At 43.8% G+C, this 24634-nt stretch overlaps 1 protein-coding gene and 1 long non-coding RNA gene across 4 annotated transcripts in view; both read right to left on the bottom strand.

Annotated features, from left to right (window-relative positions):
- Positions 1 to 15136, bottom strand: part of LOC133221689 (uncharacterized) — a 64366-nt gene extending 49230 nt beyond the window's left edge. For all 3 annotated transcript variants that reach the window (XR_009728046.1, XR_009728048.1, XR_009728047.1), the window contains exons 1-2: positions 12684 to 15136; positions 3899 to 3993 (exon numbers count right to left, since the gene is read on the bottom strand). This is a non-coding gene — a long non-coding RNA (uncharacterized LOC133221689). The remainder of the gene's footprint in view (positions 1 to 3898; positions 3994 to 12683) is intronic.
- TOP3B (DNA topoisomerase III beta) overlaps positions 1 to 24634 on the bottom strand; it is a 297002-nt gene that overhangs the window by 195420 nt on the left and 76948 nt on the right. The gene's annotated exons all lie outside the window — the stretch shown is intronic.

Below are 24634 nucleotides of genomic sequence, written 5' to 3'. Positions count from 1 at the left end.
GAGGAATACTATGAGAAAGTGTGAATATCATCATTCTCTGTTACTGTTTTGCACTTTGCAGGTCAGTTCTGTCAGTAAGCTTAACTTGCAAATTTGCGTTGCGGTTTTAGGCTTCTTTCTTATTTCCTTCCTTTCTTTCTTCTTTCAAGAAGCACCAAAATAAATTTGGGCAGGATCTTAGCTCTGGGTGGGACTCCGGAGCAGATACTATACCACCCAAATTTCCAGACTGGAGAGGTTTAAACTTGTGTGCTGGATCCTAGGATCCAGCTAACAATTGCCTGTCAGGATACAACGAAATAAATAATCTCTGAAATAGCCAGCACCCAAGTCATACAGGTATTAGTAATCCGAAAGTACCTCCTTGAATGGCAATGTGAAATAAACATCAGCCATCACAGTTGTTCTGTGTGATCCCTGTGTGAAATCTAGCTAAGCGATTTGGCAGCTGTATGTAGTACTAACTGGAGCTTCCAAACAGTGGTCTGATGTAGCCTTAAGCATAGTACATTTGGGTAATCTAGTTATCACCAGAGAAGTGACAGAGATAGAGTCAGCACTAGTCAACATCCTATTTGAATAGAAGAGCTCTCAACTTCATGACTGCTTATCAAAACTTCCACCCTTGGCCAGCTATAATCTGTAGCCATCTAAAAACTGTTGAGAACCCAGCAGACCCCCCTACTGTGCATTTAACTTATACTGTGAGTTTAACAGGATGGCCAAGAATAATATCATTAGTATGCTGAATGTGCAACTGCTGAAGAAGTGGGCTGTGCATGTGAACAATGCTTAGCAGGAAAACTGTAGATGGTACATGCATGATGCAGAACAGATATAACAGCAGAGTATCCGGTTGTCTTTTATCTACAACTCTAAATCCCACATACCATTAATTTCAGAAAAGGACTCCAAATGTAAGCAAATTGCTCTGACCCAGATTTTAAACTGGTAAAGGAACTTGAATTCACATGCGACACAGTATGGGCCCTCTTGCAAAACATGGTATTTAAATGTGGCTTGCTTAGAGAAGCTTCCAACAACAATCAGCCTTCACCATGTGTCCCAGAAGACAGCAGAGACTTCATTCAACATCTTAGGGATCCTAAGTGGCAGTCTTTGAGAGGGGAAAGTGTATCATTACTTTGTAAATTAAACCTGCAGCAGTTGAATTATACTGTAGTTTTACAGAGGTGTTTTATATACCACAGCCACATTGTAAACTAGATCTTGTTTGCTTGGAGTTATACTAGTAATTTGTAGTCTGTCTCTGACAGACATGTATGTGTCTCCCTCTAACCATCACATGCCCTAAGCAATTATGCAGAGTTAACAAAACCTAGCCAGAGAAGGCAACTGCTCTTATCTGTCTTGCCCCATGCCAAGTCTTTGCCTTCCACTCTCTGCTGGGAAATAGTAGAAATTCCAGGCATTCTTTGGAAGGGAGAGGGTTAAGTTTAAAGAGAAGGGTATCTTGTCTTTCACCACTACTGGGGTGGAAAGATTTTAACTGTGCTTGCTCCCTAGAGGTGCTTGACTATGGGTGTGATGATATGGCCTTGGCATGTCCTTGTGGGACAGATTGGATATTAAGGATCTGTACTGCCAAGGTTCTTTCTTGTCATATGGGCAGATTCTGGTACTGTAATTCTCAGGACATCAGAAAAAAGCAGTTACATGAGAATATGAGATTTCATAGTTGGTGTTATGTAAATTGGTCTATAGCAAAATTTTTATATAAAAGCACTGTTTGGCTGAAGGATCGCAGAGCCCTAAGGTTCTCACTGGGTACTGTACAAGCCCAGTCTCTTCCCTGAAGAAAGTCATAGTCTAAATGGACAAGGCAGAAGGCGAGAAAGGAAGCAGAGACACGAAGAGAAGTATTATTCAGCCAAGATGGTGTGACAGATGGAGGAAACTAGGAGGAGAACCTAAATTTCTTCAAGTTTACTTTGCTACCAAAACTGACTGCTGTTATTATAGCACTCTTCTTTGCATCCTTACTCTTCCAACTAAATTAACTTTCCTTGCCTCAAGGACTGACACAGTCCCCATAAAGTCTTCTGGTATATTGTAGCTATTCCGGAAAACTGGAACAACAAGCACGCAAACAAGTTACTGCACACTGACTGATCATATACTCTCTGTATGTGAGGCTTTAGCTCATGGTAGTGAAAGGTAACCAGATAAAACAGCATTATGCCCAGGAGAAAGCCAGCCACACAAGTAGAAGTTGCTTCTGGATTTACACAGCTAATGTGTCAGTCTGGAGATGCCTACCTTGGCTTTTGGTCTCTGGGTTCCTGATGCTGTGCACAGATGGGTGTAAGGCTAGACAGTGCTAATACCACATCAGTCTGCCCTAGCTCCATGTTGAATGCATCTTACCTGGACTGTGTCTGAGCTGTAGCCAGCTCTGCTATTAAGTCAGAATTGTGTAAGTTGTTCTTGACTGCGTAACTTAAAAAGAGCAACATCTAAGTCTGACCTCTGGCCACCTAGTCTCAGAACACAGAATGGGCCCTGTTTTTATGAGTCTCCTTGGGACAAAGTGGCAGTAAGAAGAAACAAACGCAACTTCTTACAGCCCTGTACTCTGCCCTGGCTCCATAGGATGGTTTTATCAGAACGCTCTTGTGGTTGCCCACTCTAATCTTGCTTGTGTTTCAAACTCCTTGCCAGACTCCTGCCTTACTAAGAGTTTGAGGGATTGCATTTCTGTAGTGCTTGCAGTCAGAAAGCTACAAGATGGAAACAAATATTCCTGCTCCCGAAGATGGTAAACAGGACCAGTTACTTCAACAGTTACTTACTCTTTGTGTGTTGCCTTGGTAGATTTAAAGACTTACATGTATGAAACGATGCAATAGCAAATTCCTTACAAAAAATAAAACGCCTGTAATCAGATAATAGTTGCTTTGGTGCTAGTGGTAACATGGCATTGAATATCTCTTGGTTTGGCTTCCACAGTTCAGGGGTGAGGGAATTGGAATGGTGTTTACTGAGCCAATAAACTTCTCACTAAACATAATTCATGGGCTCTAGCTGGCTAATAACCAGGACCTCAATGCTCTAACAGTTGGCCCCATACATTTTAAAACAAAGCTTTATTTGAAGTGAAAACTTTAAGAAAAATAAACTTCAGGATTTAGTGGCCTCTAATATTGTCTGCCTGCACAGGCCACGAGAGATCTCATAACCAGAGAGTGCATTTTTAAATATGTCTATTGCAGGCTCCTTGACCAACGCCAGAAGACTGCTTGCTCCAGAGGTTGCCTCAGCATCGTTTTTTGTTTGCTGTTTTTAATCTTACAGGAATCATACACTTCTTTTAAAAGAAGAACACTGTGCAGGGATTTTTTTCCCATCTGAGTGCCTCAGGCAGTCAGCATTGCTTCAGTTATAAGAATAAGGTGAAGAGCTGGAACAGCTGAAAAGGCTTACTCTCTTTAAATGGCATTTTAAAAAATTATTTCCATAACCTTTCTTACAGCCCTGGTTTTTCTCTGGAGAGGAGAGATCTTCATCTGAACAGGCTTATTTAAACACTTGCTAGATTATGTACCAGGATTTCCCTTCCCCTCCTCATGAATGAAGACCTGTGCTTCTGCAGGTTCAGTCAAGGAGTGCTCCTCCTCGGAGCACTACAGAACTTCAGGTCTGGATTGGTTTCAGATCCCCATCGTTTCCCTGTTTAGAAGAGTACTCTTGTGTTCTGTGTTTGTTTAGTTTCTCATGAATGAAATTTAAATTCTTAAAGAATCCCAGCAGTTCTCAGAGGGGTGTGGGTGAGTGGAGGTTCTGCTCTCTGGTGCACGTGTAATTTGTACTGGGAGCAAAACAGTTCATTTTGAAGGACTGCAAACCGGATCATTTAGATTTCTGCTAATGGTTTTACCTTCTCTGGGAGACCTTGCCACTCTGTGCTTCAGCTTCTTTCTTGGACCGATGAAGAAACAAGGCCTGCCTGCCTCCTGTCAGATGCTTTGAAGTCTGTAGATGAAAGATACCATATGAATGCAAAGTACTTGCCAGTTAATGTCAGCAAGTCATTTTGCTTGTACCTTGATGGAAAAAGCTGTATTGTCAGCTTACAATGAATGGATCTGCATATGCACCAGTAGTTCTTTAGTTTTTACTTAAGTCTTTTGGAGAATTATATTGCCTACATCTCAGCGATAGAGGCAGGTTAAATAACAAGTGATAAAAGATTATCAGAAGCAATTTTTTGTCATGCAACACCCACCTTATAGATCATACTTTATATATAATATTTTGAAATGAAAAGAAAATAATGACTATGCACCCAGTAACAAGGAGTTCCTCCTAAATATTATCTTATTCTTTGTCTTTTGGGGATTATTTTCTGATGCAGAGCTAAGCCTAGTTCCATCAATGCATAGCGAAATTCTATTATTATGCACTGACTTGATAAGATAACATAATTAGTGTATTGGTCCATTGATGCAGACCTCTACTGTCCAAAACTAACATTAGGTTATTAAATCAATTCTCATATTTGTTACAGTAATAAGTTAAACAGCATTATTTAGATATCGCTTGTCTAAACTGAGATAAGTCATTCAGCTGTATCTATGTTTGCTTATCCACATTCTCTTGCTTTTAAAAACTGGCACAAATTCACTAGGTAGGTGTAGGCTTTGGATTTCCTGGCTTTTATTGTTTGGCGTGGCTACATCTTCCCTGTCAGTTATTTGTGTGGCTCTGCCTCCCCTGCAGCAGATGGGCAGTAAGGAAATGAGGGCTCCAGTGGATAAAGGCAGCAGCAGCAGCAGCTGCCTTCAAGAAGGGTATCTGTGAAGCAGGTCACAAGTGAGATAGTGTCTGGGCAGCTAATCTGGGCAGATATCTACAAGCCATTTCTGCTGACACAGATCGGGAGACCTGGAATTGAAGGCTAAACTGGCCCAGAGCCAACGTCAACAGAGAGAAGAATTTTTAGGTAGAAAGGCAGGTCTAAGTTTACCCGGATTACAGTTGTCTTGGGGAGCTTGGGAGCCTTCTGGCTCCAGAGAAGGAAGAAAGAGGCCTTGCCAAATGCACATTTCAAGTATAAATGCTACCCCAAGCCCCTGGTGCCCAGACTGATAGAGGTGTTTACTATTCTGCTGCAAGTGGGTTGACTTACTCAAAGGTTGTAGGGAATTGGTTTTGTAGGTAAACTTGGTTGTGTTTTGTCATTTTTAGCTGTAGAGGCACAAATCCTACAGGACAATGGATAATTTAGCCTGATGCTGAGGGGCCTCTGTGTCTCATGAGATCTGTTTTGATTGACTGATTGATTTATTAATGCTGCATTTTGTATGAACCTGGGCTACAGACCGCAGTTCTGCTCTGTGCCTTGGTTTTGTAACAAACTTGCATGGGAACATCTTCTTGCATGTGTGAGGACTCCCAGGGCAAGAGCTGAGCCCTGCTTTGCTTTGTTCCCAAATTCTGCAGTGTAACCCAGAACTCTTTGCGAATGCAAAGGGCCAAGCTGTGCTGCTGTGTGCTCCTGGTGTGCTGCTGGCATGATTGTGCAGGGCCAGATGGAGAGGGAAGGCTATTTAATGGGGCCGTGTGTTATTGGAACTTGCCATCTAACATTCCTTGCTTTCCCCAGTGTGCTCTCCCCCTTCCAGGGTGGAATGCAGTAATTGCCATACCAGAAAGAAGCCATGATCTGTCTGTCTAGTCTGGCATCCTTTCTCCAAGAGAGGCAAACACCAGATGCTTGAGGGAAAGGTACAAGAACTCCTAAAACAAACAACTATGGAGTAACTTGCCCATGGAGGAAGTTAGTGGTTGGCTTATGCCCTAAGGCGAAAGTTTCTGGCCTTCACATAAGTGTTCTGTGTAGCTGGGTATTCTCTATCATATACAACATACTTGAGTTTAAACTACTCTTGCTGGCTGTTTACTTCCTGAACTGGGGACCAAGGAACTCCACCACTGTGCACTGTATTAGAGTGGTCCCCAGTCTTGATCTTTTGCAGGGACAGGGATAACAAGATGTGATACTGCTCCATAGTGTTGCTGATATGTTTGCCTGTAGACAATCAGTCACTCTGGGCAGCTGTCATTCACATTTCCTGCTTATTTTATTTGCTAGTTTTGACTGTTGGCTTTTCTCGGTTGCGTGTTGTAAGAGCAGCTCCTGTGTCTTGTGCCAAAGGCATAAACTGTGTTTGCCTGTGTGCTTTTCTTGTAGGGCTGCATTTTGCATACCTCTGTCCTCTACTCTTAGTCCCTTCTACCTCTACCTGTACAGAAGTCTGTGCTGTACATGGCTTCATGCTGTATCGCATGTCTTCCCTGTGGTTTAGGCCTGATGAATATAAGACATGTTCCTGGTCTTCCAGTAGCTCTGCCTGGAGAAGATCCTGACAGACTGTGTTCCTGGTGGTATTACGAAATGACTGGATTTACTCTGTTCAGTGAAGTGTGATGTGAGCTCTTCCCTTGTTCCTTCTGCACACAAGAGCAGGTGGGCTGGCTCCACTGGCGCTCAATCAGGGTCACAAGTAAGGGACCACTGAACATCTATTGCGAGGCAAGATAATAACTACTATCTAATTCCCTCCCTCCTGGTGTTCTCCATTGGCTAAATCTTTCATTGCAAGTTGCATATATGAACAGCATGTCCTGCAGCATAGGAACACTGCTGGTAACTGGTGTGGGATAGCCTCCAGCAACTGAAAGCAAGAGGGAGAGAGGCCTGGCTATAAATGAGAAAGACCTCAAGCGATTGTCTCATTCTCTGGTGCTGATGTAGAAATCAGTATTATGCAGGACCTGTGTTCACCTCAGAGATGAGGAAGGGGAGAGTGCTTTTTTTAAAACTACGTATTGCTAATTCTTTCCCAACCACCCAGCCTGGGATTTCCTTACATTCTGAGGCAATGCTTTCATCTGTCTCCTGTTTGACAGTCTTGACTTGCTTGTGAAGTTGGATTTCCTTCTTGTGGAAGACTGCATTGGAGACACAGCATTGTTTACTTAATGTCTATAAGAAAAATTCTGTAGTCTTATTTCCCTTCCTCTCCTACTCAGAAAGGGGTAGCATGGAGAGTAGCAGGGGGGGTGTGGGTGTGTGCATATGGAGGTCTTTTGGGTTCTGTTTAGGAACCACAGCTACCGGACCCCTCTCACTTCAAGCGGTTGTCAGTCTCCCTTGTTCTAGCTGGACTTTGGTGGTCTGTGGTTCTGATTTGCCACAGCTTCTCCCAGCAATCAACTGAAGCAGAGAGGAGATGTTAAGTCTCTTTTCCTGAACAGCAGATAGAAACACCTCATTAGTTGCCATTTCTCCTCTGTGAAATAATTTTTGCTGAGCTCTTTTGATGAAAAAATGTTGTGTCCATGCAGCTAGGTGAGTTACGGTGTTGTATGACCCTTGATGAAGCTGTAAGAGGTCTGTACTGAATCGGTAAGCTGGAAACATAACTAGTTACTTAAAAACAGCTCCACAATCTCACTTCTAAACCTTGAGATCTATTCTCTGTGTTAGGTGGTCAGATCAATAGCTCATGGAAATGGTGGAGGCCAAATCTAGATCCAGGTCCATAGGCAGACTGTTGCACGGCTGTGGCTGGGATCTAGTGCCTGTCTTTTCTGTGTGTGAAATAATGCCATGAATGTTTCTTAGGAGCTGTTGGCTTTTCCCTTTTTCTATGATATCAATGTCCTTTTTCTTTCTGAGTCTTAAAGAAAACGTATGTTCTGGTAGATTGAAACAAAAGGCAAATGCAGAGCCAGAGGCAGATTTTTTAATGCAGCTTGAGATTTGTAGGCATGGATAATTATAAAAAAAATGAACTTATAATTTTATTTATCTTATTTTTAACGGGGGGTGGGGTGGAAAATGAATGCTCTTTAGCATAGAAGTGGGGAGACTTCCTATACCACATTCGACTCCAGCCTGGCATGTAACTTCATCCTTTGTTCAACCCACTAATCCCTGCATGGGCATTCTTAGAATGAAAATGCTCGTAATTCAGTAAAAGATAAACCAAATTAAAGTTCTTTTGAATACTCAATGAATGTGTCTGTACAGAGATATAATGTGGTTTAGCTAAATTACTTTAAATTCACAACTTTAGTTAATCTGAATTAAGTTTCCCAAGTCCTGCGTGTAAAGACCTCTTTATTTAGAAAGAGCTGCTGTTGTGGAAGGAGCAGTGGACTCAGCCCTGTCCTGAGGCATTCTGGCACACAGCTAGCTTTTTCAGAGAGACTTTCTGGCCATTAGCAAATTGTCTACCACATCCTTTTCTTCTCCTCTCAGAACGCCTCTGTGCCACGTCCTAATATTGAGGTTTCTGAGCCATTAGTCTGAGTAACTTACTCTGTTTTTATTTGCTCTGCAGCTGAGGAGGCAATATTTCAGCAACTTGCATCATTTCAGAACAGGGGATGTTAAACCCATCCAAAAATCAGCCATGAACATACCTTTCATTTGAAAGGCCCGTCCAGTAATGTTTATTGCCCAGGCCAGGTACAGAGCAGGAAGCAGAATGTGGGATCTGCAAAGCTTTGTGCAGTAAAACTTGACTTGTATGCATATAGATGGGAAAGCCAAACCATCTTTTAGGGCTGGAACTTGAGCTCAGAGATTCACTCCTGGAAGTATGTGCTCTTCTGCTTGGAAATGATCTTGTGGTCATGTTATACTTTTCTGATGAAAGTAGAAACAGGTCAAATATACCCATTTAGGACAAACATGGCTTAATGAAACTTGCTGCCTGCCAGATGCAGGGAGTGCTGGACCATGTGAATTTTGACTCTAGTTTCACCCAGTTCAGTTCATTGTTTCCCAGCTCTTGGCCTAGTGGGAAGTTGCTGGGAGAACCACTGCATTGTCTCATGGGCTGCTGGTTTTGCTACAAGATCAGCTGGGGGGATCAGCTGGCTTCCTCCAAAATTTTGCAATTGGAATTTCCATTAGGTTGATCATGGAAATTATGAATATTAGGTAGGAGATAACAGAGCAAAAATTAGCTCCTTTCACTCCAACTTTGAGTTTGGAGTACACAGGGGAGGTGTTTTTGTATGGGTCAGCTGATGAATTGGTGCTCCTTCCACCTGGCAAAGTCATGCCTAACACGCTGAAGTCTCCGGAAGCCCTGAAAGCATCATGCACTGTGCGTGTGTATTATAAATAAACTTTGAAAAACATAATTTAAAATCACCTCTGGCAAAGCACATGCTTAACTGAAACTCGCCTGGTGAAGGTTGACTCAGGGGTGTAGGAAGGAGATGAGGAAAGAGCAAGTGGGAGGAAATAAATGGAACCTGCTGTCAGAAAAAAGCCACTTGTTTGTAATTTTCAGGCTGTCCAAGCCCTTGGCATGTCAGCTTTGGGAGATCCCTAGTGCCTTTCTGGGTATTTGCCCTTGGCATGCATGTTTGTGTGTGAACTGAGAATTCAAGTATTAACAAAGCTGCATGAACAGGTTTAGTTAAGCTACTAGAGAAGGACTGGATGTCTTGGAATGAAGGTTGATCCTCCGGTTCTACATATCCAGAAAGCTCCTACTGACAATCTCCAATCAGTCAGACAGAATAATTTCAACAAGTCCTCTTAATGAATTTTCCTATGTTCAGCCCACGACTTAGATTGCTGCATGCCTTTATTTCAAATAGACAATAGTTCTGATCAGCACAGAACCAGAAGCTGTTTGGGGAGATGGAACTCTCTTAGGGTAAATTCCCCTGACTGTGTCAGTGTAGGTGTATAATCTGCAGTGCTGCTGTCTCAAAGCAGGGCTGGTGTACTTGCTTGTTTGTCAAAGGTATATGAAGACATGATGCATCTTTGAGCAGGAAAAAGAAGTCTTCTACACCAAGGCCTCTTTAGATTGGCCACTAAGGAGTTAAACGCATTGCCTAGTTCTGATGAAGCCTGGTCTGAGGAGGGCATGGACTGGAATAAGGTCTTGCTGCACACACATGCTGATGTGCTTGCAGCAAAGACTGCAGGCTTATCAGTAAAGATAAACATGCAGAGGCTTCCAAAACTGTGTCCCTGCCACTTGTTTGGGATTGTTTTCCAGAGACCAAGAGAAAATACAAGATCTTCTCCAAGATAGATGCTACTTCCAGGACGGCTGCCAGCAGACTTTGTAAACACAGAGCCCATGTATTGCTGTGTGGTTTGGTACAGGTACAGGAGATATTAGTTTACCTAATTCAAAATAGTATTTGAGACCTTGCAGGATCATGGGAGGCTGGCTCTCTCCACTCAAATCATCAGTCTTCTGCAGTGTGTCCAAATGCTGGACAATGCTGGGATTTGTTGCCCTCAGTTACTTGCCACAGCTAATTTCTGCTTGTGGCTTTCTGCTGCCAGGCAATCTGCAAGCTTTACTACCCATTTGTCTGCCATTTCCCACAAATATTTAGAGTATTATTTTATTTTATTTTAAGGCTGGTGATGAGAGGAGGAGAATGGAGTTATTTTTCTTTAAATGAATGGAGTAAAAATGTACCAGATCAGCTATAGAATTTCTGGGCACAGAAAAGACCTTTTGAGTTGCCTGCAAAAACAGTCACAATGGTAACATTAGGTATAATTATGGTGTAGCCTTGTAAATAATACATTTTTCTTTATTTCCCTCTCTTCCTCTCTTTTTCTTTATTTCCCTCTCTTCCTGTTTCTGTCATCAAAAACAGCAAAGCAGGAGATGCAGAAATCAAGCACCTGGCTTCTTGAGGTCAAATTCCAAAAGCCTGCAATGAAAAATGCAGAAATCATTCCAGATGGGTGAGGACTGGCATTTTCTTTCTGTCCAGGGAAGTCTGTGCCATTCTGAAATCTCAGCCTGGGTCCCTCTGTTTTGCCACCAAGCCTGATTGACACCTACATGTGTGTGGCCCCTTTTACACAGGGGGCCACAGGGGTGGACTTAAGTTTGAAAATCCGGACATTTTTGGACTGTGACACCAGTCGGTATGGTGTTTCAATCTGTATTCTAGTTTTCTTTTAATTAGATAATATTATTTTAAATGGAGTGAGGCAACAAGAATCAGAGAGGAGAAGAGTTTATAAAAACAATTGCAAAGTTTCTCTCAGTGGAGTGAGTTTTTGAATGTGCAAAGGGAGACTTGTACCATTTCAGAAATTCTCTTAAACTTGCAGAGTGATAGATAAAGCTAGTTCTGAGAATGTGAAAATGTGGGCTCCATGTGCTAAAGCTATTTGAAAAGAGGTGTGAGTGAAGGGGCTGAGGTTGGTGTGAACGTCAGACTTCCTGCCTTCTGCGCTTTCTGTGTCGCAGCTGTAGCACGTTCATGGTGTGGCACTTCTTTCAAAAGGGACTCTGAACTAACCCAGCCTTTCAGGAAAAGGCTAGCTGCAGCCAGAAATTCAGGCCCACTGCAGGATGACAAGAGGAAGAGCTTTGTTACTAGCTTGTGTTTGATCTTAGCTGCTTTTTTTTTCTGCTCTCAGTAGCATGCTAATGATACCTGTGGGAGGTGAAAAATGGGTGAATTCCTGCTAGGGTGCGGACAAGTTCGCAGTTTAGTTCTTGTCCTCTTCTTCCCCTCTGGTGAAAATTTTGGGGGCTGTCCCAGATACATAAAAAGGATCTTTTTCATAGAATAATTTCTGTCTTACATCTGCTGAGGACTCTGAATCAGAAAGGCAGTAAGTGGTTGACTCAGTTTGTTTTGTCTGCTCTCTCCCTTTCTTTATTTAAAATTATGAGTATTTATGGGAAATGACTGGCTTGAAAGCCCAGGACAAGTCTGAGCTGCCCATAAGCAGTTCCTTTGCTACAGGTCAGTTTTGCCTTGTTTATTTTGAAGTTTAAAGCTGAAATGCCAAGTGCATCCTGAATTCCCATTCTATTTCAAATGCCAGAGTTGCCAGTTTCACATTGCTTACATGTGATTCTCTACATATCACCCCACTCTCACTATCAGAGAGTCCAGCTGGGTGGGTAAGCTGCTCTCTGGGTCAGAAGCACAGGGTGATGTTGAAACAGAAGGGTGCCAAACGTCGAGGCAAATATGCTCCAGTTTCTGGTGCTGCCCAGGGAGAGGGTCTGCAGGTCTGTGATAAGGAATGGAAAGAGACCAAAAGGGATGGGTGGGCCCCCAAAGGCGGTGATCTGGATGCCAAAATATCTTGCTCCAGCCCTGCAAGGAGCAGCAAGCACGTGCTTCAGAGGGAGGGCTAGCTGTGGTTTGTGGTTAGGGAGTTGACACAAATAGGCTCAGGACCCTTTTCTATGGTCTTGCAAAGCAGTGTCCCGTCTGGGCAACCAGGGCCTGTCCTCCTTTGTGTAAACCTTTCTGTCTCAGCAGGTCTGAGGCAGTGCTCAGGAGAAGCAGTTAAGGCTGGCTGTCAGAAAGGCTCCTAGATTAAGAAGTAGGGTTTAGCATCCTACATAGCTTATGCTATGTTAAGACTTAGATGAGGATGGACATATCTGTAATTAAACGCTTGGGTTTGGTTTCTGTTTTTAAACACCTGTTTTATGTAAGTACTGTGGCAAGCAACTTGTGACAATGATTCTGTGCCCAAGAACCTCATGGGCTTGGCTATTTTTTTCGTTCTTTCCGTAAATGAACTGTGTAACTTTTTTGTGGACAAAAAATACAGACCAGCATGCTGACCTTCATTGCTGATCAAACTTCAGTTGCACCAAGATATAACTGATAGCAGGTCTTACCTGGATTTACTTTCTCACAGCGCACGTAGCTAGTCACATGGAGGAGAAGTGAAGTACTTCAGTATATATAGCCCAAATGCCTGGATGGAGTAAGAGGAAACAAAGTGTGTCAAGAGGGGAAAAAGCACTGCAAATATTTCAAATTCAATAAGAAAACATTTCCATAGGTTAAATATTTCATTCTGCATGACAGGCTGGTGCTGAACCTGATAAAAGTCACCCAGATGGAGAGAGATAGCTAGCTAACACGAAACCACCAGCATGCCTATTGACCTGTACTGTGCTCCTGGTACCTGGCAAAGCACTGGTTACGCTAATCTCCTGGTCTGCTTCCCTTCCAATTGAGAGTTCTTCTACAGGGATGGCCAGAGGGAATCTTAGTGGTACTACAAAGAAGCCTGTTTGCTTAAGACAGCATATGTACATCTTTTAACAATCTGGTTGTGTACCTTCTTTGTGGGAGGATCCCTGACCTTATACAGAGAGGGACAAGTGCTAATTAACTTAATTCTGGGAACAGGAGGTGGTATGACCTTTTCCAAAGTGATTCGTTTGGGCTACAGTTTACAGAGAGGTATTTGCTAGGACTGGTGCCTGGGTTTGCTGTAAAAACATTATTCATAGTAAGGGGTAAAATTCCCTGGTGTGGCTAGGGGAAGAAATTCACCTCCCATCCCTCTGGTTTGGATTCATGGTTCCTTGCCTAAAAATTGTTGGCACTGTGGCCACATTTATTTTATTATCAAAACACAGTTATGTTTTCTGTCTCATCTTTTAGCATTGAACACAGCAAGCAGAGCCAAGTTAATTAGACCATTGTTTTGGCCACAACTCATATGTTGTGAACATTCCATCTTTCATTGGCACCCCAGGAGATTAATTTCTGGGGCTTCTTTTTCCTAGCTGTCAAGATGCTGTCTGTCCTGAGCATCTTCCAGATTCCTCCCTCTTTTGCCAATAAAGTGGTAAGGATTCTTAACACCATCTCTTTGCTGTACTCCCTCTGTGCAGCTCAGGGACACAATTACAACCACCCCGAGTGTGCGCCTATGCCATCTGAGTTTTGTTCTTGCTGCCAGCACTAAGCAATCAGCCCCAGTTGCCCCAGTGTAGAGAAGACCAGAGGCAGCTCCAGCACTGCCTTAGCAGCAACTGCAGAGAGCAGAGCTTATGGGGACATGCCTGAGGTGAGCAGGACGGAGGGCCATCGGTGTGACTGTTGAGGAAATGAAGTGCAGCCCTCATGAAGGAAGCAAGTCACTGAAAATGGCCTGGCTGGCCATGTGTCAGGCTCCCAAAGCATCTAGAAAGCCTTGTCCCTTGAGACGTGGGCAGAAAGCTGGCCACGGGGTCTTACAGCTTGAGAGAGGTAAGAAGGCAGCTGATGAGACTGAATTTTCCTCAGGGAAAGAAAGACCTTTGGTCCCCGCTCCCTGTTGTCTTCCGATGTTTTGGGTTTTTCAAGAAACAACAAAGCAACTCTTCCTCATTCCCTGCTACCACCCCCAACAACAAAACCCCGCAGTTTTACTAGACCCTTAGAGAAACAAATGTAAGCACCTCCTTGGAAAACACTCCAGAGGCCTGCGGCCATCCCGCATTCCAGAGGAGGCTGCAAGCCTGCTCCCCAGCGTGCCTGCCCAGCAGGGCAGCCGGCTCCATGCTGCAATGCCGCCTGGCCCACTGCACCAACACACCCACCCGGAGCCCAGGCAGGGGCTCGGAGCTCTCCCGAGCCTGTCCTTAGCTGTGTTCTGTGCTGCTCGGGCTCGGGAGGTGACTGCTCAGGAGAGCAGAAGCAGCATCTTTGCCATGTGGCACTTTCTGCCATATTCATTCCAAGGACAGCTCCATGTCTGAAGTGTTGCCAGACTGATCTATGAACACTGTGAAGCAAACAGCTGCCACGTCCTCCTCCTGCTTCTTGTCACGGCATCGTCAGCAGAGCAGGAAGTTTTTCGGTAATGTAACTAGGTAAGGGGTATTTGTTTAGATGAAAATGAAGGTAAAATCCCTATTTCCCAGTTGGTTTGACCCCTGTTTACAAAGCTCTAGTAATGCATGTGTGTAGAAGAAATATCTACATGAGTGAAAATGTGCTCTGCTAATATTAAAAGGTACACTGTGGAATTTTGCCTAAGGATAAAATGTAATTTTAATTGAAAGCTGCTGTAACTTGATAGGGAATATCCACAACAGTCTTGAGGATCTACTTTAAACTATAGTTAAACACAGAGCCAACTCCCACCACTCTGTCTCTTAGAGCTACATGTCCTCTTTGATCCATCCATGGTGCTTACGATTCCTAAGAGACAGTAGTCAGCTCATTAATATTTATATGATACCTTCCATCTGAAGACGTGTGCTTGGCAATTATTAATTAAAGCAATTCACAAACCCCTAAAATTTAGCTCCATTTCATAGCTTACAAAACAGACCCAGAAAGTTTGTGTATCCTTGCTGTATTTCTTTTATCTTTCCTTCTCCAGTAACTTTTGCAAAGAGAGCACAGGTTTCCTTTGGCAATGAGACACACTGTGAGCCTAGGCAGTATTGAGAAGGTGAGTGAAGGGATCCTTCTCTTTCACTGTGGTTCTTCACACAGCACTTACTTGCTTTTTAGAAAGCCTCTTTAAAAATACGTCCTGGAAACAGCTCGTCAGCCCTGCAGAAAAGACCCTGAACAAGCCTTTACTTGAATGTGTTAAACCCTCCCCTAGCAGGCTGTATTTTAGTTCCTGTGTAAGAGCAGGCAAAAGGGATGGTGGGTTATAATCCATGCCAGACGTGGGCTCTCTTCTCTCAGTCCTTCCTGGTGCATATGGAATGAAGGAGCTTGGCTCAGTGTGAGACTGATAACGGGAGGGAGGGCTTGCCGTTCGATTAGCACTGTTCACTGTAAACACCTAAGTTGCACAAGGGGCTCAAACTTTGATCTTTTTGTTGTGGAAAAGAAATCTGAGACTGTGAAACCTGCCCTCCGTCACAAACAAGGAGGTGAACATTACTCAAACCCAGCTGTGGAAATGTAAATAGAGTTAAATGTGATCAAAATGGGGGGAAAAAAGCACTTCTTTCCTCCCCATCCCCTGCTCCCTGGCATGCATAGAGTCCTCTTTTACTAGGGGCTTCTATTCTGACTTGCCTAGCTCTGTTTGTGAGCACAGGCCCCAGTCCCACACCTGAAACGCCCAAATCCAAATGCTCCCCAGTGCTGTCTGGGATAAGGTTTAAGCCACAGGTGCAATTAAGCTTTTAAGTGGTAAGCCTATTTGGTTAGGGGCACACCTAGAGCCTGCAAGAAGCTGAGAGAAAAACGATCAGTCTTTCAAACTGACAGGCGGTTCCTGAAATATTGCTGGAAGGGTTAAGAAGAAGCTGCAACATTCGTAATTCTCCTGGTATTTATTGTAACAACCCTCTCAGTAAGTTCTCTGTGGATGCATCTGGCTGCCCTAGTGAGGTGGGACTCAGATTTTAATTACAAATCTGGCAATAGATTATCGAAATGATGGTGTTGCTAAGGCCCTGGGCACACTTTTCCTAGTCCTTTCTTCTTTTTCCCCTTACCCCCTCCTTTCCAAATTTGCCTGAGCAAACACTGGAGCAAAAGGAGAAGTTTCACAAGAGTGTAGGCTGTTAGCCTGTAGTCTCTTTGCCTATTGGCATTTGGAGCTTTGATTAGATTTTTAGAGGAAAAATGTCATAGCAGGTTGTTCAGTAAGAGGCTGGTGAATATTTTAAGATGCAAATGTTCATAAGCATTCAATGAGCGTATGAAAAATGCTGGAGGTGAGACCCGGGCGATTCCTCGACACTCTGATTTCTTTGCAGTGTGTCATAGCTTTGCTTTTATAATCATTAGGACAGCATCAGACCTTTGCTTTGCATAGCCTTGAGTTCTTAGGCAAGGATTTAAAAGTGGAGCATTAAGATGTGTTGGTGAACATGTCCTAATTAGTCTTTACCTTGGCTACCGCATGCTCAGAAGCTGTGAGCCTTACCTACAGTATGCCTCTGAAACACCTTCAACAATATAGCATTTTATCCTAGTCTAGACAAAGTCTTAAGGGTTAGGTTGTCTAGTCAACTAATCACTCCTTTTAGTGGGAAAATGCTTTCCTTTAGGTTTGTTTCTCTGCCTGCTTTTTCCTCCTTTCTCTCTTTTCTCCTTCCCTCTGCATACCTTCCCTGCAGCAACTCCTGTTCCATCTGCTGTAATGTAAGCATTAACTATTTAATTGCTGATTAGGAAAATCTCATCATGTGGGGTTTGGAACGATATGGGAATGGTAATAGAGGAGTGGGAGGCAGAGGAAGGAGATGTGCAAGTTCCCAGTTCTCTATCACAGGCTGAACTGGAGAGCATTAGTCATTCTTGATGCTATGAGGCTGTTTAATGTCTCTCCAATCTAATGGGTAGAATAGTTGAATGGGATTTGGATGTAACTGAGTCCTAGTCATCTTTTGCTGCTGAACTTGCTATTTGACCTTGAGGGAGCTAGACCTGGCCTTTCATCCCTTAAGTTGATAGAAGGCAAGTACTGCAGCTAAGTGCTTTGAGATTCTTGAATGCAGAAAAACATATTCATGCAAAGGACTAGATGCTTTTCCTGTATAATAAAATACTGTGGGCTTTTGGAATTCTTCTTTATGTTTCTGCACTAAGTTACACACAGAGTGAGATGAGCAGCTGGAGGAGATCTGCAGTTCTCCAAGCAGTGAAAGCCCTTTAACTCCATGTTCCCTAGCAGCCATATGGGGGCTTTTACCCAACCGCCTTATTTCCCTGTGTGATGCGAATTCAGCTGGTGGCCCCCTTCTCTCCCCCTGGCATCAGCTATTCTAAGCATTCTCGCAATATCAGCATTTCAGCTCCTCTTTGCACTTGCAGCACCTAGTTGCCACAGTCATATATAGCCTGTAGTATAATGCTTGTAAATATGGAAGACTTCTAGAGGACTGTGGACGAGATGGGGAGAGAAGGTGTGCAGGTGGACTCTGCAACCCACATAGTCTCTGCCCCAAGAACTTTTCATGGGTGCTTATAATTGACAGTTTCTCAGTTGGTTTTGCAGTACCCTGACAGCAGAGCTGGAGTGGGAACTGGAGCTTTTCCTTTCTGTCACAAAAGAGAAAGGACTGAAATGTTTTGATAATTGCAGAACTAATGAAATTGCCATTGTAAAAGACAAGAAAATGGTTTTCTTAGCAATTGGGAAGGGAAAGCATTTTAGTCAGACTGAAACTATCTTCTCATTTGTATGGGGAGTTTATTGTTAGCAGATGTTTAATTTCCATCAGCAATTAATAGTTGGAAGGCTTGCAAATTATTTATGTACATATTTTACAAACCCTTGTATTTTACTTCAGTCAGAGAGTAAGCACTATCTGACCCACTTACTAAAGTAAGTGGGGTCTCCTCAAACCCCACAGAGACCATGACTGGCATTGTTGGTACTTCCAAAGAACAGATGGGGCTATGTGTAGGGGAGCACAGGGGAGAGGGAAAGTGTGTGGGCAGGGAACAGAAATAAAAGATAACTGAGGAAAGGGACAAAAAGTGACAGTATACCTGTGCTGTCTGCCTTCATCACAAACAACTCCCACCTCACAAAATAACCCAATTCCATTAGAAAACATCCTTGTGGATCACATGGCAGCTGGCAAAGGCTACTAGCCCTTCTACCAAAGACAGCTTAGACTCCTGAAACAAACCAAACTGGGCTGAAATTCTAGGCATTAAAATACTGAAGCAGCTGCCTCCCTGACATCCTGGGTTGGACTCTGATTTCAGTTTCGCTTCTGCTACATCTTAGGTAATGTCATTGGTACGGTGTAACTGAAATGAGACCTGGGTCTGCTAATCTTTGACATTGGGTCACCCACTGGTAATCCATTTACTGTTACATTTACATTTATCTCTGTTACATTTGTGCGAGCACACCCACTCGCTCCCTTTAGACTGCAATAATTTATTTGGCCTATTTTATGTCTGATGGTCACTTGAAACTGTACCTCTTGCCTGTCAGCAGCTGTAGTTGTTCTGCTAAGTGACTATCTGAAGTGAGACTTCCTTGTGCAAATGTGTATTTTAGACACTGTCACCAGAAATCCAGTGGTTCCTCTCTCTCCCTACCCCTCCTGTCCCCTTCAGCTGTTTAGATATCAGGACACATGGCGTAAATGGACGTATGCTTGGAGTTTGCAAAAGTGGCTTGGATGACACGAGAAATCGGATCACACAATGGGAGTTCAGAACCCAGCCACCAATTGGTACAGCAGGAGTCTCTGCAACTCCCTTGTGCTCTTCGTTGTCTCGGTATAACATCTAGCGCTGTGTGTTTCTCAAGTCCCCCTCTGAAAATGGTAATGCAATTGAAGTGAGCAGGCGGAGGAATGTCACCACCTCCCTTTGAGTGGCTGGGCTGTCAGCCTCTGCTCTCTGTGGTACCCCCAAGGGCTGTGGGTATCGGGGTGGAGAAGGGCCTGCACACCTTATTGTGCCTTCCTGCTTACGCTGGAGAATCTCCAGCTTATCCTGCCAGTGCAGTGACTGCTTGTGGAGGAGGGGGAGAGGTTGTGTTGCAACCTCTGAGAAAATTAGTTGTCTCTATTTTATCTTTTGCAGCTGCAGCACTTTTTTTCCCCCTCATCACACACAATCTCCACCCCCCCCCCCCCCAAGCGTGAGTGGTATGTCTGAACCATATCCTTCAAAACCAGTTTTCTAAGCAGATTAGATGGGGAGCAGAGACAGCTATGCAATCGGGCAAAAATGTGCACTCAAGCCTTCATTTTGTGCAGTGGCCGGAGCAGTAAGTGTCTGCCACCTGGCTGGGGTGTTTGTTCTTCATTCTCTCCCTTTCCTGTTATTCTGCAGCGCTGTGGTCTGTTGCTGTTGCAGACTGAAACAAAATGCTCATTCTAGTGCTTAATTATATCAAAAATAGGGAGAGGAAGGAAGTTGTGTTCCTCATACTCATTAACGTGAAATATAAAGCATGCTCCCTGGCTGGCATGCTTCACCATGCAAAGTGACATTTGCTCCCTGTGAGTGTATTGAAGGGTAATCTTGGGATTACCCTTAGGTCCTCTAACACCAGTCCTCCCCAACCGGTCTGGAAAGCCAGTGTAGAAGTTTGCTGCTCCTCTGAATTCACTGTACCCTCCTGGACTGCCCCTGCATGTGAATTTGGTCTCTTGTTGCCCCGTATCTTTCAGTGCTCCCCATCAGCCTTGTTGCATGCTAGGAATCTGACAATAATGGTCTTCACCTGCTTTGAGATATCATGAGAACTCTTAAGCATTGGTATTTGTTTCATGTCTTGTCTCTTATAGGACAACGAGCTGAATTTAGGATTAAGCTCTGCAGACAAGTTTGGAAAGCTTACGGCTTGTTCAGTGTGGGTGGAAAAAGGGGCTCCGTTAGTGGGCTGAGTGGCAGACCTGAGGAAAAGAGTTAAGTAAGCTTTGGCTTCCTTCCAGGAGAGGAAACGCAGTGAAGTGTCCCAGGAGCCATTTGTTGCTCCTCTGGAGGAGAGGAAGGAACCCAGAGCAAAGCGATCCAGAAATGCTTCTTAAGTGAGTCTGCAGAAACACGATGGATAAGAGAAAGAGGGAGAGAACTTGCATGATAAAATGAGAATTGAGAAGTTGGGCAATAAGGTTTGGGGGAAGAAGAGAGAAGGAGAGAAAATAAACCTTTTATTTCCCATATAAGGCATAGAGAAGGAAAGAGAAACTAACCTGAAGACTTTTATGTGCTTTATGGTGTAAGGAAGATGCTTTTAGAAGTCCAGACAAATGAAGTTATGTTTGAAATATTGATATAAAACTGTGCTTTAACATGTTGGCACAATGCATTTGATTGGTTTTTGCTGATCCCTTAAGAGTAAAGAATTACTTTAAGAAGAGAAGAAAGCTGCAAACAAAAGGAAGACTCAATCTTACTGGCATAAAGGGGGTGAGAAAGTGGGTGGAAAGCTGGTTGGATGTGTCAACCACAGAAGTGGTGAGATACGATCACAGAGAATCCAGGGTTTAAAACACAAGGAAATCATGCAGAGATACTTTTCACGCTGACTTGTAAATAGCATCTTTGGGTGTGCAGCACTGCCAAATTTACCCTTGTTACAGGGGCAACTTACAGTAAGTTCCTACCAAAGCCATACGCCATCTGTTTGAATCATTTAAAAGAAAGGTTTGTCTCCTTATTCCCCTTCTATTAGATGTGACAGATTAATGTCTTTGAGGGCAGATCACTGTTAGGCTAAATCTCTCTCTGGTTATGATTCCTTATAACTATAAAACAGTCACAAGGTTATGGGGTTTAAAAAGAGAGGTTTATTGCAGTTTCCAACACTGGAACTACAGGCTAAGTGTCTCTCCTTTTTCTTTTTTTTCTAAAGTAAATCAAAGCCATACATGCACTCTGCCTTCTCTCAGATATACAGACCTAGGGGTAAGAACACACAGTCTACAGGAAAACTACTAAAACAATGTTCTGTGAATACACACTAATCCTTACACTGAGTCTTTTACACTTGAGTAAGAGCTGCTTGTTAAGCATGGGTTGGTGGCATCCCTGACGGTTGGGGCAGAGCTCGGTGCCTTCAGCAGCTCCACCAGCATTTGTTTCTACCCAGCTACCCTAAAACCCGTGTCCATGCCTCAGCTAGAAGCAGGAAGAGATCGACTGTTCAGACATACATTGCAGAATCTGTAGTTCAATACTTGCCAGGCTCTCCCTACACTACATGTTATCCTCAGCTGATGAACTCAATCCTACAGTCCCTGGGTCACACCAGGAAGCAGAGGGGTGCTGATGTTGCTGTATTTTACGTTTCCTGTTAGGGGAAATTTCTGTAAGAGTGAGCTTTGTTCACTGTATTATTTCTGTGACAGTTTGTAGGAGTGCTGCTCTGGTCAGTAGGAGACTGATGGGAGTTTTTTCTTTGAAGAGGCTTTTTCAGGGAAAAACTTGAGTTTCTTTAAAATTGAAGATTCCCTCTCCCCCCACAGCAAAGCCCAATTCTAGATTTCTGATCACCTGTAAAATTAATACGTAGCTTTTTACCAGAAATATTACATTAACCTGTCTGTACTAACTGTATGGGAATACTTCTTTGCTTTGCTTTACTTGGCTTTACCCAGAATTGGTTCAGAACATTGTGCTGGATTCCAGGTAGTCCTCAGCTGCTCAGAGAGCTGTTTTTTGATGTACCTATCCTCTTCTGCTGGACTCCAAGGGCTTTGGTCTTTCCATATGGTGTTACAGCTGTTCTGGGGCCTGTGCTGTGCCATGGGACACCTCGGTGTGTGCCTCCCAGCCAGGGAGTCTGACCCAGAAGAGAGACCAAGGTCATAAGGCTGCAAGGGTGCAGTTTCTGAGGCAGCACAAGGCTGTGGGAACAACACAGTTCAAGAGTGTACTGACTCAGAACAAAATTTCTCAGGTCAGGTCACCAAACCAAAATGAACCAACCTTGGTTTCAGTGATGTGAAAATATTCCATTTCAAATGGCACAATATGCACTGGTGTTCATAAATGGGTGTTGGGGCTGGTTGGTTGGGGTTTTTTTTTTCCTGAACTTGTGAACTTCTGCAGAGAGTCTCTAATCCGGGTTTTTCTCCCCAAATTGGGATGAGAACAGATGTTGAAATACAGGAATTTCTTCCCTTCTGGAGAGGAGGCAGCTGATGAGTATGAGCAACCAGTTTCGGGGTTAGGACAGCAGCCTCTGAAGACCTGTACAGTGGAGCTAAGCAGGCGATGGTGGAGCAGATAGGTGATGGAGGGGAGGGGAACACACAGGCAGAAGGAGGGAAGGAGACTGGAATGAGAAGCAGCGATGAGGGCTAGAAGAGGAGTAAGAGGAGCAGAAGTTTCTGCTTGGCTCCCTGAGCTGTAGAAACTGCCACATTTTTGTGCTGTGTGCTGTATTTTGTGCTGTTGGCTGTGCCTAGCTAAGCACCTTCTGCTTTGCTGAGTGACCGGCAGACATGTGAGCTGGTGCTGCACTGAGAGCTCCTGTTGGAGTGAGCTTGGAGCATGGGGACAGCAAGAGCTGCATGAGGTAGAGCTGGAGGTTCACACCAGCGCACAACCAGTGCTGTGTGGTTTCGCTTCTGCTCACTGAGCAACTGAGTCCTTCCGTGCTAATCGAGCAGCTGGTGAATGCAGTTGGTCCTCCTTTGAGCATGTCTCAGTTCTCACTTGGGTGCTGAGCAGGGCACTGCAGCCCTTGCAAGCAGAGAATCTCTCTGCCACCAAGTCTTTCTCTGCCAAGCAGAAGGAACAAGAGCACTCTTTCCTGGTGTGACTGGGAAGGAGCACTAGTGACTGTTCCAACACACTGCAGTGTTTATTATGCTGATGCTTTTATTATTTAACAAGTTTCTTAACTTTTTAAAGATACCAAATAGATACACTCCATCCATCAGCAATGCCCTCCAGGAATGAGTAGCTAATTAGAGAGCAGGACTTCTGAAAAGACAAACCCGGGTTATGCACAGAACAGGTTTCTCCAGTATTTATTGCCTACGTTACTGGCCAAGCTTCCTTGTAAGTAATAGTCAAATAATCGGCCTGGGTCCTTTTGTGAATGGCTTGAGCCTGTGTGGTCCTCCTTTGTTAGAGCAGCTCATGGCTTCTTAAAGCTCCTGCACCCCCTGTTCTGAGCAGCAGAGCCTGGTGGCACCAGCTGCTTCTGCTTGGAACAAACAGTTGCATGTGACATTAAAAACAAGCCAATTTCAAAATGTATTTGTTTTTCCTTATCCTTTCACTTTTCGGCTCTTCTTAGAACTCAGGAAATATTTGGAGGATTAATATATTTAGCTTTTGCTACAAGCATCTTTTGAACAAGTAAAGCTTGAAGAGGAAAGAGAAATCTTTCCTTCAGAAATAAAACAGCAGGCAGTGTTTGGAAATATTTTAACAATGGACCATATGGGAGTCCCAAACTATTAAGCTTTATTATTCAGAAGGCGGAAAATGTGGTTTGATATTCAATTGATATACAGCATAAATGAGAGCCGCAAACTCGGCTCCCTTGAGCTGGGATTCAGATGTTCTCTTGAATATAATAACTAACACTTTGGCCTAGTTCCACAGAACGCATCCAGCCTGCTGATCACAAGCCAAGAAAATGTAGGCTTTTTTTTTTTGCCTTCCCCTCTCTTCTCCAAAGTACTTTCCTCTCCTGCCAGCATGAGCTTTTGGCCTGAATGTAAATCTCCTGATATTAGATGCATATAGAAGATGAGGAGGATGCTAATAGCATGGAGCAGGAGAGCTGTGTGTGTTCATGTGTGTTTGTTTTTCTTCTGCTTTAATGGTAAGGTTTTCCCTTCGTGATGCGCTATCAGGGGATGATGTTGGTCATCCTAGGTGGGAGGGAGCTGCTTTGTTCCTGTTCCACTGTTTGTTTCTTGGTGCTGTGGGAGCAGGTGAACGTCTTTTGGGGTTACTGTGAAGTGGTGCCAGAGACAATGAGCGCGTGGAATTTGGAGAGAGAGAGTGGAAGTGGTTTCAGTTTCTTTTTTCCTTTGCCTCGCTTGACTTGCGTATATTTATAATTGCCCTTTCCCTTTTCTATCATGTCTCTATTAACTTCCTCTCCAATGAGGAAAACAGCCCATAAAAGTTGCTTATAAAATCCTACATACATGGACTAAGACTGCCTATATGCAAAGGGAGACTGATAGTTACACAGGTACTGCAATCAAGTAATGGCAGGCTGGATCACCTGCTATTTTTGACGCAGGATCCCTGATTCATTCTGTGTACAGGATGGACCAGCTTTGTCAGTGTGAGTGTGGGAGGTGTGGTATGAACAAGGAGTTGCAGGGACAACAGAAATGGTCTTGTGGGTCTGGCAGTTGAATGCTGCCCTGAAATCCTGAGCTCTGTGCTGTCTGTGTCAGAGCTCCTCTGAGATGCCAGT

The sequence above is a fragment of the Neopsephotus bourkii genome, unplaced genomic scaffold, assembly GCF_033783945.1.
Source record: "Neopsephotus bourkii isolate Nb327-2 ecotype Australia unplaced genomic scaffold, CSIRO-AGI_Nbou_v1 NB_1542, whole genome shotgun sequence".
NCBI classification, from domain to species: Eukaryota; Metazoa; Chordata; class Aves; order Psittaciformes; family Psittacidae; genus Neopsephotus; species Neopsephotus bourkii.
The sequence above is the reverse complement of the archived record's forward strand: the minus strand, read 5'-3'. Positions and strand labels throughout refer to the sequence as shown.